The sequence below is a fragment of the Macaca mulatta genome, chromosome 3, assembly GCF_049350105.2.
Source record: "Macaca mulatta isolate MMU2019108-1 chromosome 3, T2T-MMU8v2.0, whole genome shotgun sequence".
Classification (NCBI taxonomy): domain Eukaryota; kingdom Metazoa; phylum Chordata; class Mammalia; order Primates; family Cercopithecidae; genus Macaca; species Macaca mulatta.
The window spans coordinates 73,658,138-73,664,152 of NC_133408.1; the positions used below are offsets into that span (position 1 = coordinate 73,658,138).

Sequence of the window (6,015 nt, forward strand, 5' to 3'; positions counted from 1 at the left end):
TGTGGATCAAGGACTCTGCAGTGGGAACTGGAGTTCACGTGACATGGGCTCCATCAGCTTAATTCTGAATCCCTAGCTCAGGAACAGCATCAATGCAACATCACAAATACACTGAAGTGTGAGGAGGCTCAGGGGCACCCACACCTACAGTCCTTCACGTAACTCATGAAACTCTACTCACTCTACTTGACAATAACCGTTTAATTTGTTAGAAACTTTAAGTCCTACTTGGCCTGGACACCTATTCCATTCACTTACAGCCTGTAACACCTCTAAGTGAAGGCAGGGCCTGGCCGTTCTACTGAAAAGCAGTCTTCAGGCAACAAGGACGGATTAGCTCATTTTCCACTAGCAAAAACAGTATTATCTATCGTTTTTACTTTGAAACACAGAGATCTGTTTAACTGAAATATCTCAAAATATCTGACTGGCTTTAATCTTTAGTATTCGAAAAAGGCAAAGAAAACAAAGCAAAACAGGCCTCAGGACTCTGAAAACTCTGGCACATGTGACACTAGAAACTCAAAATTCATCACGTGCTGGGAAAAGTTGTGCAAGATTCCTAAATTAGGGCTGTCTGGCCAGGGGTTGTATCCCGAGAAATATTTTCAACATTTCCATTGCTCATTACTATTGTAAAGTCCCACACTGGGATGGTCATCTGCTGGACACAAAAACGCATACTGAGCTCTCTCTCACACCGTATCCAATGCCCAGTTAGCGTTCGCAGGCAGGTCCAAGAAGCCAGCTGCCCCAGTTAAACGTTGTGTGTTTGGGTGCTCTGCCCCTCAGGGGCTGGGCTGAGGAGCGTGCAAAGGAATCAGGTTTTGGGTCAGGACACTGGGTCACTTTCCTCAGGTCAACATGAAAGAGAATGTGTATTTGTATGTGTGTGTAAGAGAGAGAGAGAGAGAAACTTTACACTTATTATAGTGCAGGGATCTATTTCCAAAGGGAACAGAGTGACCGAGTGCAAGGTTTCAAACTACATTCCTATCCCATTTCTTAGGGCAGGGTGTTTTTGTCCCTTGAGGAGTCTTATCTGTGGTCAGGCATGTTTCCCACCAGAGATCCCCAGACATCCGTCTCTGCCTGAGGGTTGGCAGCCATTCCTGTCCTTCTACCACCACTCTCTGCCTCATGAATTTCTCAGAAGGAGGAGAAATGGGAGAGACTACTAAGTCTCCACCAAGGCATCGCATTGCTAACATCACGTGCTGGGTCACAACCCAAGAATTCACTTTGTCCTGTCTGTCCACCCTCCACTAAGCATAGCTGCACTGTGTGACCCCACTGAGTTGTCCGCAGGGTCTCTGGAAGAATGCGCACCCTCACTTGTTCACACCCTAGTCTGAACAAGAGGACCCCAGGATAATCTTCCGCCTTTCTTATGTTCCGAAATTGTGCCAGGAACCTAATTAGCATGCGAGCCTCATTGGCTATGTTGGTTGCTTACCCTTTTGCTCCCTATCAGTCACAGTTATGAACCCAGGACTTGTGGCAAATTATTTAATTTTTACATAGCTTTTGATTTATTCATTGTGATACCTGTGGAAAATTTGAATAATACAAAACGGGTAAACATAAAAGAAAATAAAACACAATCAACTACCTAGCGTCATTCTTTACTTGGCTACTTTGCCCAATTGCTTTCTGTATATTTTTTGCACAGTTGAAATCATTTAACATACAGCATATTACATTTTCTTCTTATCCTCATCCCATAAAATGTTTCCAAAGTAAAAAAAAAAAAAAAAATTATGAGGTACTATTTTCATGGCATCATAATATTTCATCAAGAAGTACTTGATAATTTATTCAATTATTCTCTAACATAGGATATTTAGATTGTTTCCAACTGTTTCTGTGGAAATTATAATTAAATTTGTATTTAATCTTTGTCTACCTTTCTGATTACATCCTTGTAATATTTTCTTAGAAGAGGAGTTATTAGAGATAGGAGTGAACACACATTTTGTTTTTGTGTTTTTTTTTTTTTTTTCTTAGAGACAACATGTCACTCTGTTGCTCAGGCTGGAATGCAGTGGCACCATCATAGCTCACTGAAACCTTGAACTCCTGGGCCCAGAAAATCCTTCCACCTCAGCCTCCTGAGTAGCTAGGACTACAGGTGTGCATCACCATACCTGGCTAATTTTTAAAACTTTTTTGTAGAGATAAGGTCGCAGTATGTTGCCCAGGCTAGTCTTGAGCTCCTGGCCTCAAGCAATCTTCCCACTTTGGCCTCCCAAAATGCAGGAATTACAGGTATGAGCCACCATGCCCAGGGAAACCACTTTAGGATCATTTTACTCTGTGAAAGCCATTGTAATGGGCACTGGCTTCACTGAGTAAAAGGGTCCTAAAGTGATTAGGCAAACATTCTCAGCCTCTTGGATACTATGTTCTAGCTAACTAGAAACTCTGTAGGTTTAAAAGTATGTATCTTTAGTGCAAGAGTCTTGCTTAGTGCATTGTGCAAGTTTTATTCAACACACATTTTTGAGGACCTCCTTTGTGCCAGGCAAGGTGTTAAGATGCCAGCAAAGAGAGAGGCAGTTCAGCAAGGCGTGGTGGCTCATGCCTGTAATCCCAACGCTTTGGGAAGCCAAGGCAGGTGCATCACCTGAGGTCAGTAGTTCAAGACCAGCCTGATCAACATGGTAAAACCTCCCGTCTCTACTAAAAATACAAAAATTAGCTGGGCATGGTGGCACGCGCCTGTAATCCCAGCTACTCTAGAGGCTGAGGCAGGGGAATTGCTTGAACCTGGGAGGCGGAGGTTGCAGTGAGCTGAGATCGTGCCACTGCACTCCAGCCTAGGTGACAGAGCAAGACTTCCTCTCAGAAACAGAGAGAGAGAGAGAGACAGTTCACGACCTTGGCATTTATCCTCTAGCAGAGGGAGGTGCCAAAGGGATCTCACAAATGCAAGCAAGCTTCCTTCTATGATAAATATGATGCAGAATTGCTGAATTGATGCATGGCGTCAAGGGACTTTATGATGGAGGGAGTTGACTTAGAGAGGTCAGGGCAGTGAGGATTGAATCGAGATTTGAAGGAGGAGGAGGATGTGTTGCCCTGCAGCAGATTTGAGGGAAATTGCAGAGATGGGGATGCAAAGATTCTGGCCAAAGACTGTGCCGTGAGCATGAGGACAGGACGGAAGGTCACCATGCAGGGCACGAAGTGAGGCAGGGAACACAGCAAACGTAGGGCCTGGTGAGAGTTCTGAATTCAATGCGTACACTGGGGGTGGGAGCAGGGTGGGTGGAAGCACATAACCAGATTTGGTTTTGAAATGGCCAAAGGGCATTATGATAGGCAAATCAGGCACAGGACTCTGCCTGCTATTAAACCATTGTCTCTCAGCTCCAAACCACCCCTCCGTACTCCGCACGTAGTTGTGATTTTCTGGCAACGTCACTGCCAACTCAATTTCTCCTTTGCAGATTGGTCCCAGTTCGCTTCTGCCACTGGGGCACTGGATCAGGCATTGGAAGGCGGGATGATGGCCGAGGGGACTGGGGGCTGTGGCTCCCTGTTCTTCCTGGTGGGGTACCTCCTTCCTGGTAGGGTCCCTCCGCAAGGACGCTTCGCCCCAGCAGCAGCATTTGGTCAATCCCCTTTCAGCAGTTCCGGGAGCAGCGCCTCTATGGCACCTGAGACGTCTAGGGCCCACCCTGGGCCGTCAAACCTGAGCGGTCCAGGCAGAGAAAAGCAGGCGGGCCGCAAAGGCCACGTAGTGAGCTTGACCGGAGGGCGCCAGCCAAGGCTCTCAGCCTCCAACGCGTGTTAGAATCCTGGGCTTGGAAGCCCCCCAAGTCAGAATCCTAGGGCAGGAGGCCGGCCCTGTGTGGATGGGTGGGATCTGGCCATGGGGATGACACAGGGTCACTCAGGAGCCAGGCCCCAACCATTTTGCTGCCGTCCAGGCACCCTCCGGAAGCTTCCCTGCACCTACTTTGAACCCATGGCTGCCAGGCGCGGTCACTCACGCCTGTAGTCCCAGCACTTTGGGAGGCCAACGCAGGTGGATCACGAGGTCAGGAGTTCAAGACCAGCCTGGTCAACATAGCGAAACCCCATCTCTACTAAAAATACACAAATTAGTTGGGCGTGGTGGTGCGCGCCTGTAATCCCAGCTACTCAGGAGGCTGAGGCAGGAGAATCGCTTGAACCCAGGAGGCGAAGGTTGCAGCCAAGATCGCGTCACTGCACTGCAGCCTGGGGACAAAGCAAGACTCCATCTCAAAACAAACACACACAAAAACAAACACAAAAGAACCCAAGGCTGAGAAATGTCGCCGGATCTCACCTCCTCTAGGCCCGCGTGTCCAGAAATCGACAAGAATTCTAACCAGAGGTTGAGAGGCATTAAGAGCTCACCCCCCGCCCCCACCCCCCCACTCCCCGCCCCCCCACTCCCCGACCCCTCCACCCCGCCTCTGGCTCCACCCCTCGCCTCCGACCTCCCCGGCCCCCCCCCCGCCCCCGACTCCCTAATCCCCACCCCCCTCCACCCCTTCTGCCGCCAGCACCAGCCCGTACGCACCGCTCTGGGAACCGCCACCGCTGCGGCCACCGCTGCGGCTTCCCTCGCAAGGCCCCAGGGCCACAGGGCCTGGAACCAGTGCGCGCCTCGGACGCAGGCTTCGGGAAGGTTCGGCAACCGCAGGGCCCGGCGCCTGGCCACCAACCTGCACTGCTCTTGCTGTGTTGTGCCAGCCTCAAACCAGATTTACGTTGTTTCTGGGAAAAAAAAAACGCATCCTTACTCACCCAGGCCCGGAAACAAGCGGCACCTCAGCCTCGCCCGCCGTCCTCTGGCTGCACAGGGCGGGCGAGTTGGGCCCGCGAGGCCAGGACTGGACACTGCCCGGGATGAGCGCGTCCTGACCCACGTCTGGCCTGCCGCCCACTCAGCCCTGCGCTATGGAAGAGTCACTCAGCGTCGCTGCACGCCTCGGTGCCCCTGTTCACAAACTTGCAGCCCAATCCTGGGCTTCCTCGCCCAGATGGAGCAGGCGGGGCTCCAGGACGTTGACTGAGTCTTCCCAGTCTTGTGTGAACCCCAGGCCCAGGGAGGTGCAGTCCTGGCCCTCTTAGGAGGAGAATCCTTAGGATCACCTTCCTCCACTCTGCGCTCCTATTGAAAAACCCACACTACAAGGGGAAGCGGGGGCCAGGGAATGGGGAGCTTTTCTTCTTTGTTTGAAATGGCATTACAGCTTCTCTGATTATAAGGGTAATACATTATCATCGCGAAAAACCAAGGCAAAAATAATTTCTGTGATATCAACTCCTAGAGATAATTTCTACTAGTATTTTACTGTATTTTTGAGGTACATATTATGAAAAGAGAAAGAGGATAGGTGTATTTTAAAATCAACAATGATTTAATCTTTTTAATTATATTTAAGTGCTTTACTTTAATGCTATTTTGTTTAATTACTTTATTTCCATCTGCTATAATCTTTTAACTACTGTTTTGTAAAAATACTAAGATAACTCCTAACACCTCTTCTACTTTATATTTTTTGCATATTTTTTTCAGTGTTTGAAAGTTGTATGGTATATTTTAGTTGGCGTGGAATAGATTTTTTTAAAGAATATGTATTGAATCAAATGGTGCACTTAATTCAGTCTTCAAGGTTTACCCATGTTGCAGAAATGTGTTAGAATTTCTTTCCGTGTAAAGGCTGAATAATATTCCATTATATGTGTACATCATATTTTCTTTTTATGGTAGTAAACATTTTATTTTTATTTATTATTTTTTAATTGATGGAAAAAATTGTATGTATCATAAACAACATGATGTTTTGAAGCACAGTATCTTCCCTTATCTGCAGTTTCCTTTTTGTGGTTTCAGTTACTTGTGGTTAATCATGATCCAAAAGTGTTAGGTGGAAAATTCCAGAAATAAAGAATCAGTTTTAAATTGTATGCCATTCTCAGTAGTGTGATGAAATCTCATACTGTCCCGTCCATCACACCCAGGATGTGAATCAT

The 6,015-nt window shown here is 47.6% G+C and overlaps 1 long non-coding RNA gene across 1 annotated transcript; it reads right to left on the reverse strand.

Moving 5' to 3' along the window:
• Window positions 1-1,513: 1,513 nt before the first annotated feature.
• On the reverse strand, window positions 1,514-5,214 carry LOC144340148 (uncharacterized). Its single transcript, XR_013415874.1, has 2 exons — window positions 4,783-5,214; window positions 1,514-4,227 (listed from the first exon to the last, which is right to left on the reverse strand). It is a non-coding gene; the product is annotated as an uncharacterized LOC144340148 (long non-coding RNA).
• Between the last annotated feature and the right edge of the window lie 801 nt (window positions 5,215-6,015).